The following is an 18651-nucleotide window of genomic DNA, read 5'->3' as shown; positions in this document are numbered from 1 at the left end:
CCAAGGTTGGACGTCGACAGAGTCCCGGGAGGATCACTCCTAGTACGAACTTCGACTGGGGGGTATTTTATACCCAACACCAATCCCCCTACTTCCGAGTTCGAGTTTCGAATGAAGGAAGTATAGAGAAATTTTCACAGCCGAAGTTGCCCCCTTGAATTCTGCGCGCGACCGCCCTCAGATATTCTGGCATTTAATGCACGCATGTCGGAGTCTTTTCAAATCGGGGTGACCCGAAGAGACTTTTCAGAATTCCCACTGGAGTGTGGCTCCAGGTGCTACGCAATAATGGCCCTGCCAGCAGTCAACCGTACGCCATGATGAGTGGGACACGTGGTGGGCATTGGTCGACCTAGGGATATCCGCCATCATGACTGTGCCAGGCCCTGTTGCCTATTTAAACCCACTCCTTCCCTCCAGGGACTTCACTTCACCTGAGAGTCCAGTTGGTGCCTTTCTTCTATCTGAGAGTTCTACTGCCCATCGGTGCCCTTTTCGACCCTAAGCATTCTTTGCATCAATCCCCGCCATCTCTGCCGGCTCCCCGTCTTCGTCGGACCAATCTAGGCTGGTCTCGAAACTTATCTTATCATTGTTGTTGTTCCTTCCTCTTCTTGCTTTGTTTGTTCAGCTTTCGAGGGTTTATTCACAATCTTTCTCGATTTTTTGGGATTTCCTTCTTTCTTTTCTCTTGTTGCAGGCACGGATGTAGAAGTTGCCCGGGCGGCCCTCGCCGTTGACGTCCCTTACGATGCCGGACCTTTGGTCCCTCGAGCCCTTTCGAGGAGTTCTCCCGCCAGGGCTTCTGCCCCGGAGGTCCATCTCGAGGGGATGCTACGGATCGAGAGGAGGAGGAGAAGGGAAATGGTGGCCCACAAGTTCAGCGGCTGCCGAGCTGCCACTGAAGGCTCCCACAGGTTCGAAGGGGACTCGAGGGAGAATTCCTTTAACAACAGAGATTTAATAACGGAACCGGCCGGTGAGTGCGTCCTGTCCGAGAATTTTGAAGTAGTTGAACGGGGCGACACTGGTCAAGGGGGTAGAGTTACCGTCATAAGCTGCGGCGGGCTTCTTGACGTCGTCGGGGTCGAGGGACCAGAGGCGGTCAGTGCTGACGGTGGAACAGTAGAACTTGTTGCGGGGGCGGTGGAAGTAGCGCATGCTGACCTCATCGAAGTACCTAGGATGGTAATTATCGGAGAGAATATGGTGGTGGTACATGCCTTCGGCGTTACCGCAGCCACCGAGGTACTTTCGATTCTTCTTGAAGCAGGTCGTCGTTGCCGCCGTCATCGCCGTCGCCGCCCCTTGGGTTCTATCCCACCCTTTTTCCCTTAGGGTTAGGGTTTCGGCAATGAGGTGGAATGAGGCAAAGGGTGAGAGCCGATGGGTTCATCATACGTACTGGGAAATACTGCTGAGAAAGATGGAACTAGAAGGAGAAGTCGAAAGCTTGAAGCGGTCTCTAATGTATTCTTTTCAGGTCTTGTCGTATTGTTCTTCTTTCTTTGGCCTTTAGGGCTTTGTAACGTATACCTTGTTAATCAAAATGAAAAGAAGATTTTTGTTACCTTGTCCGCACTTTGCGTTAAATTATCGTCCGCCGAACTTCTTTTATTCCTTTTTTTTTATCTTGTTCGATGTTGTCTGAAGGTTTCCGATCGTCGCCACATTGGTTTGCTTTTCTTGTCGTCTTTCTTTTTTGGCCTTAAGGGCTTTGTAATGCATATTTAGCTAATGAAATGAAAAAAAAAATTTCCATTACCTCTTCTACTCATGTGTTGAGTTGTCGTTTGCCGAACTTCTTTCGGTTTTTGCTTTGCTCGATATCGATGTCATTCGAAGGTACCCAATCATCATCGCATTGTCCTGTCCCTTTTGTTTATGGCCACAGATTTGTCCGGGACCACTTCAGTTTGATGCTTCCTTTTGGAGTTCGAGCTCGGGGGTCTAAACTTCTCGTCGCCTTGAGGAAGCCATCTTATCCTTGGCCTGTGTTGAGAGCTCTCTTGGAGACTGGAGATTTTTGATAAGAATCCCCATCCTCGCTGAGACGAGGTCCCCTATATCTTTGATGTAATTTATTTTTCATTTGTTGCTGGTGTAGTTCGTCGCTTTTCCTTTTTAACTTCCTCCTTTTTTTCTTTTTCTTTTCTTGAGTGAGGGTTTTACCTCTGCTCTTAGTGGGGTCGCGGGAGCGCAGAGGGGCCGTCGAGAAGGTTTTCTTTTTCTTATCTGGTCTTGAATGACCGGATCTTAGTTGGCATCAGGATGAGGTTCTCCTCCTATTCCTGATGTAGTCGATTTCAGCTCAAGTTAGGATGAGGTTCTCCTCTTATTCCCAACAGGGCTGAGGAGGCACATATGGGCCGTTGTGAGAGCCTCTCCCCCCATCCAGTCTGAAAATAATCGGGCCTTCGACTTTGCTCATATTAGGATGAGGTTCTCCTCCTGTTCCTAACATGGCTGTGGGGGCACATAAGAGCATTGCAGGGCCTCTCCGCCCATTCGGTCTAAAAGTAATCGGGCCTTCGACTTTGCTCATGTTAGGGCGAGGTTCTCCTCCAATCACTAACATGGTTGTGGGGGCACATAAGGGCGTTGCAGGGCCTCTACCCCCATCCGATCTAAGGAGAATCGGGCCTTCGACTTTGCTCATATTAGGACAAGGTTCTCCTCCTGTCCCTAACATGGCTGTGGGGGCACATAAGGGCATTGTAGGGCCTCTCCCCCCATCCAGTCTAAAAGTAACCGAGCCTTCGACCTTGCTCATATTAGGGTGAGGTTCTCCTCCTGTCCCTAACATGGCTGTGGGGGCACATTAGGGTGTTGTAGGGCCTCTCCCCCCATCTGGTCTAAAAGTAACCAGGCCTTCGACCTTGCTCATGTTAGGGCGAGGTTCTCCTCCTGTCCCTAACATGGCTGTAGGGGCACATAAGGGCATTGTAGGGCTTCTCCCTCCATCCGATCTAAGGAGAATCGGGCCTTCGATTGTGTCGAGATGAGTTTCTCCTCCTGTTCCCGACACGGTTAGTTTTGATTGTCCTATCGATATAAGCTCGTACCAAGAAAGAAGACATGTGGATATAAAACTTTTATTTAAAGTAAAGTTATCGGTAATACATTCGTAAATTTTTCGAGCTTCATGGTCGTGGGAGGTCTGCTCCTTCAAGTTCTTTGAGGTAGTAAGTTTCAGACCAGACTACCTCCTTGACTTCGTACGGGCCTTCCCAGTTTGGAGCAAGTTTCCCTTGATCCTGAGATTGCGAGACAGCGGCTCGTCGAAGCACTTGGTCTCCTGCTCTAAAGACTTTGTTTTTTACCTGGGAGTTGTAGTAGCGGGCGACTTTCTGTCTGTAAGCTGCCATCCGAACTTGAGCTGCCTCCCGCCTTTCTTCTAACAAGTCGAGGTTGGCTTTGAGACCTTACGAATTGTGATGCTCGTTGAATGCCACGACTCATGCTGACGGGAGTTTGAGCTCAATTGGGATAACAGCTTCCGTTCCGAAGGCTAGGGCAAAGGGGGTCTCCCCCGTGGGCAGTCTTTGGGTAGTTCGGTATGCCCATAACACATGATAAAGTTCGTCTGCCCAAGTTCTCTTCGCTCTTTCGAGCCTTGTCTTGATTCCTTGCAGAAGAGTTCTGTTGGTCACTTCAGCTTCATCGTTGATCTGAGGATGGGCTACTGATGTGAAGTTGTGGGAGATGTTTAGGTCCTCACAAAATTCAGCAAACCTCGCTCCCGTAAATTATCGTCTATTATCAGTAATTAGGGTTCTTGGTAGGTCGAACCTGCAAATGATTGACTTCTAGACGAAGTCTTATACTTTAGCTTCTGTGATTTTTGCCAATGGTTCGGCTTCAACCCACTTGGTGAAATAGTCAATTGCTACCAGGAGGAATTTTCTCTGCTCTGACGCCACAGGAAAAGGTCCAAGAATATCCATTCCCCATTGTGCGAACGGCCATTGGGGGCTCAAGGGTGTAAGTTCGGAGGCGGGTTGTCTTTGGATATTAGCATATCTCTGACATCGGTCACACTTTCTGACGTATTCAATGGAGTCGCAGTATATTATCGGCCAGTAATACCCTTGTCGGAGCAACTTGTGGGATAAGGATCTAGCCCCCAGATGGCTTTCGCAGATTCCTTCATGCACCTCCTATAAGGCGTAGTCAGCTTCCGAAGGCCAGAGATATTTTAAAAAGGGCAAAGAGTATGACCTCTTGTACAGTTTGTCCTCATAAAGGATATATCGGGAGGCCTGATTTTTGAGCTTTCGAGCTTCTTTGCATCATGAGGAAGAACCCCATCTCTAAGATATGCCACCAGTGGGTCGATCCAACTGGGTTCATGGTCGATTTCCATCACGGGCCGTGATTCTTCCGTACTTGAGTACTTCAGAACTTCAAAGAGGACTTCCTTGGGTAGTTCAGCTGGAGCCAATGTAGCCAACATGGAGAGGAGATCGGCCTTGGTATTTTTCATTCTTGAAATCTGCTTGATGTTGAAGCTACTAAAGGTGGGGACGATCTCCTTTACCTTTTCAAGATATTTGGCCATGCTGTCCTTTCGCGCTTCATAGTTTTCGCTGACTTGTCCCACTACCAGTTGGGAGTCACTATAAATTTGGAGCCGATCTACTCCTAATTCTTTGGCGATCCTCAATCCTGTGATCAGAGCTTCATATTTCGCTCCATTGTTTGTTGCAGAAAATTTGAAGCGCAGTGCGTACTCCACGACGATCCCCTCTGGACTGATCAAGATCAGGCCCGCACCTATGCCTGACATGTTGGAGGATCCATCCATATAGAGGGCCCAAAAGCAATCAGGGAGGTCTGTTCCTTCTTCAAAGGAGTTCGGTTGGGACTTCAGGCCATCAGTTTCACCTTGTTCAGGTTCGGCCTCCTCCGGGATAGTGCATTCCACTATAAAGTCTGTCAATATCTGGGCTTTTAGTGTCGACCGAGGTTGGTAGTTGATGTTGAATTCTGTGAGCTCGATCGTCCATTTCACTATCCTTCCGGAAGCATCCGCCCGGTGTAGAATCGCCTTAATCGGTTGGTCGGTGAGTAACGTTACGGTGTGCCCTTGAAAGTAAGGTCGGAGCCTCCGGGCTGCAATCAACAGGGCATAAGTTAGTTTCTCTAATTTAGTATACCTAGTTTCGGCATCTCTCAACATGCGACTGATGTAGTAGATCGGCCGTTGAATTTTTGTTTCTTCCTCAACAAGAACTGCTGCGAGAGCCATAGGGGAGACCGCCAGGTACAAGAATAATTCCTCCCCAAGTTCGAGCTTCGCCAATAGCAGAGGTGAGCCGAGGTAGTTTTTTAGTTCTTTGAACGCCTGTTGACATTCAGTGGTCCAACAGAAGTTCTTTGGCTGCTTGAGGATTTGGAAGAAGGGTAAGCACCGTTCGGCCGACCTCGCAATGAAGCGATTCAGGGCTGCCACCCTCCCTGTAAGGTGCTGAACTTCTTTTATCGACTTCGGGGCGGCCATCTCCTGGATGGCACGAATCTTCTCCAGATTGGCTTCAATTCTGCACCCCGATACCATGAAGCCCAGAAATTTTCCTGAGGTTACTCCGAAAGCACACTTAGTTGGGTTCAGCTTCATCTTATATTTTCAGAGGGCGTCGAAGGTCTCCTTGAGGTTGACGACGTGGTTCGTCAAGAATTTGCTTTTCACGAGCATGTCATCCACATAGACCTCCATGTTGCGGCCGATCTGCTCTTTGAAGATTTTGTTCACTAGCCGCTGATAGATCGCACCTGCATTTTTTAGGCCGAATGGCATGACCCTGTAATAGTAAAGACCATGGTTAGTAATGAAAGTAGTCTTTTCTTCGTCTTCTGGTGCCATTCTGATTTAATTATAGTCAGAGAATGCATCTATGAAGGTGAGAAGCTCATGGCCCGAGGTTGCATCCACCAGTTGATCAATTCTGGGCAGAGAGTAGCTATCCTTTGGGCAGGCTTTATTCAACTTTTTGAAGTCTATACACATCCTCCACTTGCCATTTGCCTTTTTGACGAGGACCACGTTGGAAATCCAGTCAGGATAGTTGACTTCTCTAATGAATCCGACATTCAGGAGTTTATCCACTTCCTCGGCTATCGCCTTTTGCCTTTCCGGTGCATGACCTCGAATTTTTTCTTTCGTCGGTCGATGCTTTGGATCAACGGCCAGACGACGTTTCATGACCTCCACGTCGATCCCTGGCATGTCCGTCGGAACCCAAGCGAAAACATCCGCATTCTTTTGTAGAAAATCAATGAGCTGTGCCCGCATCTCTTCCCCCAGGTTAGAGCCGATCTTCACCACATGCTCTTTATTCCCATCATTCAAAGGAATTGAAACAAGATCTTCAATTGGCCCACCCCTTTCCTCAGTGAGGTCATCACGGGCGTCCAATCCATCAACTGGACAGAGGTCAGATCGGTCACTTCTTTGCAAGGCTATGCTGTAGCAGTGTCTCGCCAGGGCTTAATCTCCTCTGACCTCTCCAACCCCCTGACTCATAGGAAATTTTAACTTTAAATGGTAGGTCGACACCACAGCTCGGAGGGCGTTAAGGCCGGGCCGGCCGAGTATTGCGTTATAAGCGGACGGCACCTTTACCACCAGGAAGTCCACTTGTGCCCTGGATTGTTTTGGAAATCAACCTGCAACCACAGTCAGGGTTATCATTCCTTCCACGGGCATGGCATCACCCGTGAACCCTACCAGTGGGGAGTTCACCGGCCCTAAATGATCATCCGAAATGGATATTTTTGAGAACACATCGTAGAACAAAATATCGGCCAAACTTTCATTATCGATAAGAATTCGGTGCACATCGTAATTAGCCATATTTAAAAAAACTACAACCGCATCATTATGAGGAAATTAAACTCCCCGAGCATCTTCCTCAATAAAGGTTATGGATTCCTCAATCCTTTGTCGCTTGGGAGGTCCGACCAATATACCGGTTGTTCCCTGTCGAGATTTCCCTGAGATGGTGTGGGTGAAATCGATCGGAGGTCGATTATTGGGCTGCTCCATGCCGACTGCCGTTGTCGAAGGAAGAGGAGCCTAGAAAATCAGAGATGAGGTCGGGGCTTGTAGAGCTCGCTGTGATCTGGCTGCAGAGGCCGTGGATCGCCTGGTGGATGCCCTTTGGGGAGGCATCAGGTGGAGATCAGGCAGGAAATCAGAGGAGGAGATGTCGGAGAAGATGACCGGAGGTGGTCCCATTGAGTGCTCCTTCAAGAACAAGGGTACTGCGAAGACACAGCCCCTCCTTCTAGCGCCAATCCTGTTGGTGCAAAAATCCACCGGCATCGGAGAAGCTGGAGTCAAGGGAGTCGCGGTCGCCGTCGGGACCTGCACAGAAGGTCTAAACCAGAGTTGGGGGTGCTCCGGCAAGACCCTCCGATGCTCAAGTCAGTTCTCTATCTCAACAAGAATGGAGTGCTCGAACGAAAATTTTAGCAGAGTTTTGAAATAGAGATTAGAGCTTAGAGAATAACATATCTGGAGGTCCCCTTTTTATAGGCGGAGGGCGTAACAGATTGACAGCGACGTCTGTAACTGCCTGGTGGTGGGCCGTTCGGGGCCATAAGGAGTTTGTTATGGAGAGTAGTGGAGTGGCATCGTGGCCATCGCCGTGGCCTGCCACGTGGAGCCTGTTGTGGAGAGTGGAGTGATGTTCATTGTCGTGACTTGCCAGAGCATGATGGAGCCGCATGGGATCCGTCATAGGAAGTGGAGCAGAGTCGCGGCCATTACTATGGCTTGACAGGGAGTCCAGGCCTGTCGACCGAAGCTCGGTTGGGGTGTCTGGTGGAGGGGGGGTAGCTCTCCATCTGAGAGGAGCTCGAATGTTGCTGGCGAGCTTTCTACCGTTGGGTGCCTCGGGCACTAGCACTGCAGGCGAAGGTCATCTGTTGTAGAAGCTCGGTCAGGGGCTTTCTGTGGATGAAGTTCAGTTTCACGTAGAATCTGACAGAAGGTCGACCGACAGCAGATGTCGGATGGCGCTGGAGAGATTCACCCACTGGAGGGGTTCGGCTGCTGGAGCCGTGCGTTGTAAGAGTTTGTCCGGAATCTATCCGCTACAGAAGCTTGGTCGGAGTCTAGTTCCCGTAGAAGTCCGGATGGGGATCATTCGTTGAGGAAGCTCGACCGAAGCCTGCCTGCAATAGAAGTCTGGAAGGAATTCATTCACAATGAAAGCTCGAGTGGAGGCTTATAGTAAAAATCCGACGTGGACCGCTCGTAGTAGAAATTTGAAGTAGACCGCTTATAGTAGTAGCTCGGAGTAGATCGTTTGTAGTAGAAGCTCGAAATAGATCGCTTGTGGTGGGGGCTCGAAGTCCGACCCTTGTAAGAATTCGGATGAGGTCTACCTGCAATGGGAGCCCAAGGCTGAAGTCTGGCTCCCGTAGGAGCCCAGATGAAATCTAGAAGGTGGTCGATCACCATAGAAACTTGGATGGAGTCTATCCGAATCCTGTTGGAAAAGATCCGGAAGAGGTCCGAAGAACGGTGGACCCTTGTAGGAGGTCAGCCGATAGTAGAATCTAGAGAGCACTTGGAGCAGCTTGATGGACGACCGAAGAAGCTTATCGCTGGAGAAGCCCAGGAGATGTGGTAGGAGTTCGTCCATTAGGGGAACCCGGTCGACACTTGTGAAAGAAGCTGTGGGAGTTTATCCGTCAGCAGAACTTGGGAATATTGCGGAAGCTCGGCCACCGGAGAGGTTCGGAAAGATGTCGCCCAAGGTTGGACGTCAGCAGAGTCCTGGGAGGGTCACTCTTGGTACAAACGTCGGTTGGGGGGTATTTTATACCCAAAACTTTCTATGGAGCAGGCTTCATCTTTCAAGAAAAAATCTACTTGAAAGAAGAAGAAGAAGCTAGTGAAGAAGCAGAAGATTGAGAACAAACTAAAGAAGGAAGCTCTGAAGAAGGCCGATGACAAAAGAAAGTTTTTCCATTGCAATGTCAAAGGCCATTGGAGAATGAATTATCCTACATACCTGACGAGCCTGAAGAACAAGAAGAAAACATACCTTTTGAAGGTATGTCTGACTTGCTCATTATAGAAATTAATCTTATGATTTTTTCTTCTTCCAGTTGGATTTTAGATTCTAGTTCAAGTACTCATTTATGCACTTCTATGCAGAGTCTAAAGGTAAGTAGAGAACAAAGGAAAGGTGAAGTCACTCTTCGAGTTGGCAATGAAGAAAGAGTTGCTGCTGTGACCATGGCACCTATCCTCTGCAACTACCGTTAGGATATAGTTTAGAACTAAAAGATATTTTTATATACCTACAACTAGTAGAAATTTAATTTCTGTATCTATGCTGGCACAGGATGATTACATATTTAATTTCAATAAAGATCAATGTTCAATTTATTTTGAAAATAAAATTGTTGCAAGTGCCTTTATGATTGACAGTCTCTAGCATTTACAAGTTGATGCATGTGTGAACATTAATGAGTAAGTAGTGAATACCATAGGGTCTAAGAGATCAAGAGATAGGCTAAACCAAAGATATCTATGGCACCTTAGGCTAGGCCATATAGGAGAAGATAGAATTAATAAATTGGAGAAAGATGGCCTTCTCAAGCCATTGACTTTAGAGTCATATCCAGTTTGTAAGTCTTATCTTCAAGAAATGATGGCCATGCTACCCTTTATGGGATAAGGGGAAACGATCTTTGAGATGTTGGCCCTGGTACAAATTGATGTGTGTGGCCCATTTGATGTGTAGGTCAGAAATGGTTATCTCTACTTTATGATCTTTACAGATGACTATTTATGGTAGGGTATGTATACTTAATGCAACACAAATCTATAGCCTTTGAAATGTTCAAAGAGTTTAGATGTGAAGTGGAGAAGCAAACAGAAAAATTCATAAAGGTTCTTCGATCAGATCGAGGAGATGAATACCTTAGTAGAGAATTCTAAAATTATCTCAAGGATAATGGCATAGTCTCATAATGGACGCCTCCTAAAATATCTCTACTCAATGGGGTATCTGAAAGAAAGAATAGGATCCTATTAGATATGGTCCGATCCATGATGAGCTTCATCGATCTTTTGTTGTTTCTTTAAAAACATGCATTATTTTCTACTATCTATCTATTAAATGCGGTTCCCTCTAAATCCATTCCTACCACACCATATAAAATATGACATGATAAGAAACTCAGTCTTGGTTATCTCAAGATTTGAGGAGGTTCGGTCTATGTCAAATGACAATAGATAGACAAGTTAAAGGCTAAGTCTATTAGGACTTGATTTATTGGATATCCTAAGATATCCATAGGATACTATTTTTATCTTCTAAAGGATCACAATGTAATTGTAAGCCATCATGCTGTCTTCTTGAAAAAATAGTTTATTCAAGATAGACACAATGGGAGAAAAATTAAGCTCAAAGAGAGAGTCTCTAAAGAGCAACAAGTCCTAGAGCCGAAACCTATCTATAGTGAGATAGTAGATGTGATACCTCTTTCACTTTGTAGATCTAGTAGGATCTCCCGTCCTCTTGAAAGGTACTCAGTATACTTATAGAAGATGTTGAGAAAGTGTTCCTCATGGGAGATAGGGACCATAGAGATCATCCCAAAATGTATAACAAAGCGATGTTAGATATTGACTCCAAAAAATAGAAGGAAGCAATGAAATCAGAAATTGACTCTATGCATTCCAATCAAGTCTGGACTTTAATAGATCTATCTAAAGATATAGTACCTATTGAGTGTAATAATAGATGTATGCTCTAGAAGCCAGATTGACCGACATTTGTAAAATTTTTTTAGGACATAATTTGTATTATTGACTTTTATATTAATAAAATTTAGATTTTTATCCATTCACATCTGAGTTTATTGTGTTTGTGAATCATCCATTGAGTTAATAGGTTCAATAACACATAGTCTCAAGAGTTGAAAATTTGAGACATGTTATTATCAGTTAACTCATAAATTACTCTTGATCATAGGTGTTAGATGTATGTCCTAAAAGTTAATATGACTGACATATTGTAATCAAGTTAGGATACAATTTTATACTTAATACATTGATTTGATCAATAAATGGACAAGTTTACTTTTCATTCAAGTGTGATGTGTCCTTAAATCATCTATGAAAATAATATTTCGATACATATTTTTAAAGTATTGAGAATTAGAGATATATATTTTATTCTTAAATACTTCCAGTTATAGTATCATCATGAGAACAGTGATCGATCTGGATAAATCGATGCACAGATCACTTTTTTCAAAGTAGATGAGTCTCTGATCTACAGTATAAAGACATTGAGTGATGAGTGTGGGTAGTTGTTAGAGAACAACTAGTACTGAGCATGATCATATGAGAGATCACTTAGATTTCTACTCGATCATCAGTGATTGTCTCGATGCTGTAGTTGTGTGAATGATCTTTTGACCTGTGATGGTATGACTGCTCATAGTAAGGTTGCTGAAGTTTGACTGACACATAAACATGATCTCAATGAGCCCTTGTAGTAGATGTTGGTGATAGTTGATCTACTGTAAGAGTAGGATGTGCATCAAGATGGAACTATCGATCTTAATAGAAAAGAGCAGTCCTATGAGAATTGAGAGGCTAAGTCCAAGAGTCTGTGACCACAGTAGTATGACTGATGAAAAAAAAAATTCATAAGGATCATAATTGGACTTAAGCTGATTGAATATATCATTTGATTGATGATGAGATTTGATGATTTATTCATGACCTGCCATCCAGTCGAGACTCACGATGGAGAGACTGAATCATATGTTAACTATACCTTGAGGTTTGTTTTCGATTATATTGGGTTGCCATTACATATTGCTAGGTATTACTAGTGGATTGTGAGAGCTCACTAGGATTACTCAGGATCGACAATCCTTGATTAGTTAGAATGAAATTATTCTGATCCATTGAAAATAGTTTCAATGATACAATGATAGAGATCATTGTATATCTCACTACCAGATAGAATTAAATCTATGAGGTTATACAATAAAGGAATTAAATCTGGAATAAGCAATTGGGCTTATGAAGTCTCAATTGGGTTTAGAGAAATCCTATTGGGTTCAGAATAACCTTACTAGCACATGGTTGGACTCAATTTTTTCTTTACATTTGAATTTTCTAAGATTAATTCCAACTAAATTATCTGCTAATAATCTAAATAAATTAAATTCATTGAGCTCCAATTGTTGGATGCCTAAAGTTTTGGATCAAATGAATTAAGGGTTCAAGTCCTTAATTAATTTTCTTGATAGTTTTGATTGGGCACCACTTGATTTGATCAAGTTGGGCATGTCTATCAATTGGTGGGCATGTGGGACTAGCTTTGGGCATCCCATGGGTGCAAAGTGGGGTGTATTTTTATGGGTGCAAGGACTTTAATAGTTGGTGCCTAATTGATTGACTAAAAGAAGTCAAATAACTAAAGGAATAAGGAAACCTAATGCTAATAGGACTTGTATTAAGTGGTTGTTTGGTTTTGAATAGGATTCAAATCTTATGCCTATTTAAAGGGGCCTCTCCTAAAGTCCCTAAGCACTTCAACTAGTAGTCCATGCCCCCTTTTGGAGAGTCCCATGCCTCCTTTTTTCTTCTCCCTCTCTTCTTCCTTGGAGTTTCAACATCCACCATCTTGGACGTCCTCCATCTTCACACCCAAAAGGAGTTTGGGCATTCCACTTGTTTGTTAGTTTTTACTCTCTGGTTGCTTCATAATCTAGAGAAGAAAAAGCAAGAGAAGAAGAAGATCAAAAAAAGGATCAAAGAGTTGATCGCGATCCAAACTTTATTTAGATTCGTAGGCTGATTTTTCTTAGAGAAAAAAAAAATAATATTAAAAGGATTGTTTTAGACTAATCCTGACTAGATATCCATAGAGGCTGGGTACTTACTTGACTAAGAGAGAGCCTCTTCTCTTCCAAATCTATATTTGAAGAAAAAAATTATGAAACAGATATGTGATTCGATCATATATTCAATTTTAGTATATATTCAATTTCAGCATATGAAGTAGATCTTAGTGGTTTATATTTTATACATGCATGATATAGATTAAAAAGAGTTTTAAACTTTTATTCTACTACTATATTAAAAAAAAAAATTGAAACATACATACATATCCCAACATCAAAATTTCAATAGTGGTATCAGAGCCACGGATTTCATATGCATGAAATTGATAATATATTTTGAAAAATATTTTAAAATTTAACTTTTTTCTTAATATATGAGATGTATAGATAAATATTTTAAATTTTAAATTTATTTTAGATTTAATTTTTAAAATATATAATTGATATATAAAAGTATGCATAGATCTAAATTTTATTCTAGAACGATTTCTTGTTTATAATTATGTGATATATAGATGCATGCATAAACCTAAAATTTTATTTGATCTAATTCATAATTCATATATGAGATATATGATTACATATTTAGATTAAAAAATTATTTTTAATATAATTTATGATTCATATATAAGATATATGATATTATGTTATGATCTGAATTTTAGTTTAGATCTGAATTTTACATACATACATGAGATATATATTTGTATGTTAAATTTAAAAATTAGTTTTATGATTTAAAACTTATCTTTCATGCAAAGAATTTAGATCTAAAATTTAGTTTTAGAATCTAAAATTTATATTTATGCATGAGGATTTTGGTTATGAGAAAATTAAAAATTAGATCATGTAATTAGATTGCATCTAAGATTTTTGATTTGAACATAATAGGTTTAATTTGATTAAGTAATTGATCAAATCGAGTCAAGTATTAATTAAGACTAGATCAAATAAGTTATATGATCATACAATTATTGTTGATCAAATCGATTGAATCCCATATATAAAATCAATTAACCTAAGGACCTAATTTGGCTCAATGGCTTGAGCACGATTCGCTTGAGCTAACCTATTTAGACCCATTAACCTATTGGTGTCTAAGGCAAGTAATTGAGAGATGGTTATTTAATTAGTTTTGCTAGCTGACCTGATCAATTTATTGGTATCTAAAAAAAATAATGGAGAGACCCCCACCGATCTTCACTTACCTGACTAATTTGGAAGATTGAGTCTTTAATAAGGTTGCTTGGCATTTTGGTTTAGCCCATGCCAATTAGATTGGCCATATGATGACTGATTAGATGAGACCTAAACTTAAATTTTTTTATAAATATTAAGTCCATAGGTCTTCCACTGTTGTAGATATGCAGGCGTGCTATTAGTATTGATTGTTCTAGATTGGTTACAGTGATTCAGTTACACTGAGAATATGCAACTACTCTATTACCAAAGAGTTGTCCTAGGGTAAGGATGGGGTTAGGCCCAATAACTATTAGGTGAGGGACCCAATAATGGCCTTACACCTACTTGTGAATGGTAGATCAGGCTTAACTAAGGAGTGTGGTCAATAACTGTTAGATAAGCCCACATAACTTAAAAATCAAGTTGCTACAACATGCTTAGAGAAGTATCTGGATAAAGAGTTGTCCACACATCAGTGTGCATATTATCAATAACTATTAGATAAGGTATGTGGCATCGATGGGACCACAGCATCTACTAAAAATTTATTTATCGCATTAGAATTTTTATTTTCTATTCAGAGAGTAGAGGGATCCAAAAAAATTAGTAAGAATCATTGTTTGCATCTTAAAATTCCTAGAAGTAAATATAAATTTAAAAATATAAAAGTCTAACTTGAATCTCTTCTCTCGCAGTTAAACAATGTCAGCCTCAAACCCTTTAGCCTGCATCCTTGAATTCAATCATTTGATCGAAACAAACTATAAAGAATAGCTAAGAAACCTCAGGATTGTCCTAACTTCTAAAAAACATGGTCATGTACTCGACCAAAAATTCATAGTATTACCAAACCGTCCTACTGCTGAGCAAAGAGCTGCTTATGAAAAGTAGATGGATGAAGATAGTCGGGTCAAGTGCTATATACTGGCATCTATATCAAATGAGTTACAGAGCCAGCATGAGCATATGCCCACTTTCAGGGCTATGATCACTCATCTATAAAAGATATATGGTGAGTAGAGTCGTACAATATACTTTGAATATCCAAGAGACTATTCAATTTGAAGATGCGCGAAGGGCAGTCAGTCCATGAGCCCTGTATGACAGTAATCAAGGATATTGAGGAGCTTGAGAAGCTCAGGCTTGATATGCAAAAGGAATTACTGATGGATTTGATCCTCCAATCCTTTATGAGTTCATATAGTCAATTTATTATAAATTTTTATATGAACAAACTCGATTGCACTATATCCGAACAGGTCAATATGTTGGTCACTATGGAAGGAACCTTGAAGAGTTCAAAGGGTACTGTTCTCGCTGTGAAGTTGACTTCTTCCAAGAGAAAGTCTAGTTGGAAGAAGAAGAACAAATCCGATAAGAAGTAGAAGAAAGAGAGCAAGCCAAAGAAGGATGTTCTAAAGAAGGCTGAAGCAAAAGGAAAGTATTTCCACTGTGATGCTGAAGGCCATTGGAGGAGGAACTATCCACTCTACTTGGAGAGCCTAAAGACTAATAAGGATAATAAACCTTTAGAAGGTATGCTTGTAATTGAATCTAACCTTACGATTTTTTCTACTTCTGGTTGGATATTAGACTCTGGTTCGAGTGCTTATATATGTACCTCAATGTAGGGTCTAATAGAAAGTAGGAGGTTGAGGGAAGGTGACATAATCCTTCGAATCAACAATGAAACAAAAGTTGCTGCAGAAGCTGTTGACACTTATCCTCTTCGATTATCATCAGATTTTAGATTAGATTTAAAAGACTGTTATTTTATTTTATAGCTAGTCAGAATTTGATTTTCTTATCTATGCTAGCATAGGAAGGTTTTAAATTTAATAAAAAGTTTTATTCTATTTATTTATGAAATAAATTGATTACACGAGATTTTTTAATTGAAAGTCTATATCACTTGCATATTAATGCGAATGTGAATTTGAATGAGCAAATAGTGAGTGTCATAGGTCAAAAGAGATCTAGAGATGAAATTAATCAGAAGTACTTGTGGCATCATAGATTAGATCATATTGGAGAGGATAAGATAAACAAACTGAAAAAGGATGGGATCCTTGACTCTCTTAATTTAGAGTCATATCCAGCTTGTGAATCTTGCCTTTGAAGAAAAATGACCAAGTTATCCTTTGTAGGACATAGGAAAAGGGCCATGGAGTTACTTATCCTGGTGCATACCGATGTGTGTAGGCCATTTGATGTGCAGGCCAGGGGTGGTTATAGCTACTTCATTATTTTTATCGATGATTTGTCTAGGTATGGATATGTGTATCTAATGAAACACAAATTTGAAGCCTTTAAAAAGTTTAAAGAATTCAAAAATGAAGTAAAAAAATAAACTGATAAACCCATTAAGGTTCTTCGATCTGATCGAGGAGGTGAATACCTTAGTCAAAAATTTTTAGGATATCTTAAAGACAACGGCATAGTCTCTTAATGAACTTCTCTCGGAACACTTAAGCTCTACAGAGAATCCGAAAGGAGGAATAGGACCCTATTAGATATGATTAGGTCTATGATGAGCTTCACTGATCTACCCTTATATCTTTGGGGACACACTTTATTAACTGTCATTCACTTGTTGAATAGGATTCCATCAAAATCCATTCTTACCACATCGTATGAGATATGGTATGGTAAGAAGCTGAGTCTAGGTTATCTTAAGACTTGAAGATATCCAGTCTATGTCAAGAGATAGATGGTTGATAAATTAGAGGATAGATCTATAATAGCTCGTTTCATAGGATATCTAAAAAAATTAATGGAATACTACTTCTATTTTTTATAAGATCATAATATGATTGTAAGTCGAAATACCATATTCCTAAAAAAATAGTTTATCCAAGATGTTGGTAGTGGAAGGTTAGTTGAGCTCGAAGAGAAGGTCTCTGAAGAGCAAAAAGCTATCGATCCTCAAGAACCCATTATTCATGAGCCAATAGTTAATGTTCCTCTACCACCTCATAGATCTAGTAGGGTCTTCTGACCTCCTGAAAGGTACATGGGTACGCTTATGGAGAAAGTAAAGAAAATATTCCTTATGAGAGATAAGAATCATGGTGATGATCCTAATACCTTTGACGAGGCGATGTCTGACATTGATTTCAAAAAATGGATAGATGCAATGAAGTCAGAAATTGACTCAATATATTTGAACAAAGTATAGACCTTAGTGGATCCACCTAAGGGTATAGTACCCATTGGGTATAAATGGATCAACAAAAAAAAAATGTGTCGATGGTAAGGTAGAGACCTATAAAGCTATGCTTATGGCAAAAGATTATAGTCAGCACAAGGGCATTGACTATCAAGAAACCTTCTCGCCCATAGCCATGCTGAAATCCATCCATACTCTGCTTGCTATTGCAGCTTATTATGATTATGAAATCTGATAGATGGATGTAAAAATTATTTTTCTAAATGGATATCTTGAGGAAGATATCTATATGGAGAAACTTTTGAGTTTCACATCTGGTGATGGTGATCATAGAGTCTGCAAGCTGTAAAGATCCATATACAGATTAAAGCAAGTTTCTCAGAGTTAGAATCATCATTTTGATGATGCAATCAAATCATTTGATTTCATCAAGAATGAAGAAGAACCTTGTATTTACAAAAGGTTCAATGGGAGAGCAATAACATTCCTCATATTATACATGGATGATATTCTCCTCATTGGAAATGACATTCTCATGTTGACCATGGTCAAAAGATGGTTGTCCAAAGAATTCTCCATGAAAGATCTAGGAGAAGCATCCTATATTCTTGGAATAAAGATCTATAGAGATAGATCTAAAAAGATGCTAGGCCTATCACAAAAGCTGTATATATAGAAAGTGCTAAAGAGGTTCAGCATAGAAAACTCTAAAAAGAGGATTTTTACTTCTTAGGCATGGTGTTAATCTTTCCAAGATGATGTGTCCAACCACATTTGAGGAATTTCAGCACATGAGTAGGATTTCTTATGCCTTAGTCATAGGGAGCCTCATGTATGCCATGCTGTATACTCGACCTGATATTGCCCTTGCTGTGAGTGTCACGAGTAGGTATCTGTCAAATCTGTTAGATGTTTGTCCTAGATGCCAGATTGGCTGACACATTCCTGTACAGAACTAAAGATAAATTTATAATTTTGACTATAAATAAATAAAAGGGTTATTCTTCTATCACATTGTGTACATTGTGTCTGTGATACATCCTTTGAGTTAGTGGGAATGTAAATTCATATTTTCAAGAGTTAAAAATTTAAGGCATGAATTTACATAACTAACTCATAAACTGCTCCTGACCATAGGATCATCACGAGGATGGTGATCGATCCGGAAGGTTGGTGTATGATCGCTTCCTTAGGATAGATGAGTCTTGAGTCTACCGTGTGGAGATATCGAAGTGAGAGTACAGGTATTCATTGAGAACGAGAGTACTGAGTATGACCACCTCGAGCAGTCATAAGGAAGTCTACCTTCTCATCGATGACTAGCTCGATGCTGCAGTTGTGTGTCTAGTTCTTTGACCTAAGGTGCATCGATGGTTCACCTTGAGTGTGTTATAGTTTGACTACACCAT

This window comes from Elaeis guineensis, chromosome 6 (assembly GCF_000442705.2).
Source record: "Elaeis guineensis isolate ETL-2024a chromosome 6, EG11, whole genome shotgun sequence".
Lineage (NCBI taxonomy): Eukaryota > Viridiplantae > Streptophyta > Magnoliopsida > Arecales > Arecaceae > Elaeis > Elaeis guineensis.
This window is presented reverse-complemented; position numbering follows the sequence as displayed.